Here is a 2,168-nt window from a genome sequence, read left to right on the forward strand (position 1 = left end):
GTGAAGTCGCTCAGTCATATCCGACTCTTTGAGACTCCATGGACTGCAGCCTACCAGGCTCCTCCGTCCATGGGATTTTCCAGGCAAGAGTACTGGAGTGGGGTGCCATTGCCTTCTCCATTCCATATTAAAACTCTACTTAAAATTTCTTTTTAACTGTTGTCCAGTATTATGAGTTGCTATATCCCAATTTACAAAACAGTCACCTACTACTGGACATTTGGGTTATGTCCAGTTTCTTGTTGTTATGGGTAATGTTGAACTTCTTTTATTTGTGACTATGGATAAGGCAGTGAATATCTTTGAACAAAGCTATTTTTGGATTTAGATGTTTTTAAGGATAGATTTCCAAAAATGGAAATAGAACTGCTAAAAATGTTTTGAAAGGAGCTCTTGCCTATGAGTCACCTTGATGTCCAAATGGGCTACTTAATTTCTCATCATCAATGGAAATTATTGTTGAAAAATAGTTGATTTTTTATAGTAAATTGTACATTTTATAGTTGACTTATAGTACATTATTTATATTGAATTTGGCTTTATAAGGAATCAGGTCAAAAAAATTTTTTCATTCATTTGTTGGCCAGATATAAACCTTTTTAATGAATTTTTAATCCAATTATCTATTGGGGTTGTAATGTTTTTCTAACCAATTGCAATGAACAATTAGCAAATACTTTGTCATCGGTCATAGTCTCAGTATTGTCCTCAGATTGCTATTTCCTTTAACATTTGAATACCTTTTTCATAACACTTGAAAATGTTTATTTAAACCTCTGGGTGTTTTCCATTGTAACATCCTTCATGTAAAGTTTAGCTACTCACTTCTCTTTTCTCCAAGTAACCTGTTTTTAACTCTTCTGAGAGGTTTCTTGGTAGTATTTATAAAAATGAAGTTTCAAAATAACACAGAGAGAAAAACAACACCATCCTATCTTAACCCTAGCCTTACTTGGATAATTGGTTACTGTAAACTTCGCATCTCAAACCAGCCAGAACTGATTTGTGCAGGCCAGCCCCAGGCATGCTTCGGGCTTTGCCATCTCCCAGGCAAGCCAGCCTGGGATTAAAGGATGCTCATTATGTGATGTCAAAAAGTCTCCATTACAGCTACTTTGAAACTCTTCTTCCATGCAGATCCGTTTCCTTTGTTCCATCCTCAGTGGAGACAGAACAAGTGGGACATTGTTTCAGGCAAGGATTCCTCGTGAGTAGCACCAGCCCAATTGTGAGGTGGGCTCTTGGTAACTATTTCTGGGTTGAAGCTGATATTTAACATCACGAATCAGAACTATTCTCAGGCTTCCTTTCTCCAAGTTAAATGAGCTAATAACTTTTTCTTTAACCCCTTGTATCATCTCTGCACCTCTTTCTTCTGGGAGCTCCCAGCCCTCTTGAAGCTTAGTCTCCAAGCTGAGACAGAAAAGTCTGTGTCCTTGCGTCACCCCTGCCCCACAGCTCTTAGGGGTGGGCTGAGAACCACTAGCACTTTCACTGGCAGTTTGGCTCACCCAGCGATGTGGTGTAGACAGTCCTTAAGCACCTTTTCCTCCCTGTCATAGTTGCAGGCTGAGTCACAGATGTAAGGCCAGAAAGAACAGGGCTGCCTGGGGACAGAGCTGAGCCCTCAAGTCCAAGAAAGCCAGGCATGAACAATCACTAACTGTGGCTCACAGTTCAGTTCAGTAGCTCAGTTGTGTTTGACTCTTTGCAACCCCATGGATGGCATCACACCAGGCCTCCCTTTCCATCACCAACTCCCAGAGTTTACCCAAACCCATGTTCATTGAGTCAGTGATACCATCCAACATCTCATCCTCTGTCGTTCCCTTCTCCGCCTGCCTTCAATCTTTCCCAGCATGAGGGTCTTTTCAAATGAGTCAGCTCTTTGCATCAGGTGACCAAAGTATTGGAGTTTCAGCTTCAACATCAGTCCTTCCAATGAACACCCAGGACTGATCTCCTTTAGGATGGACTGGCTGGATCTCCTTGCAGTCCAAGGGACTCTCAAGAATCTTCTCCAACACCACAGTTCAAAAACATCAATTCTTCAGCACTCAGCTTTCTTTATAGTCCAACTCTCATATCCGTACATGACTACTGCAAAAACCATAGCCTTGACTAGATGGACCTTTGGTGGCAAAGTAGTGTCTCTGCTTTGTAATATG

This window comes from Oryx dammah, unplaced genomic scaffold (genome assembly GCF_014754425.2).
Source record: "Oryx dammah isolate SB20612 unplaced genomic scaffold, SCBI_Odam_1.1 HiC_scaffold_11, whole genome shotgun sequence".
Lineage (NCBI taxonomy): Eukaryota > Metazoa > Chordata > Mammalia > Artiodactyla > Bovidae > Oryx > Oryx dammah.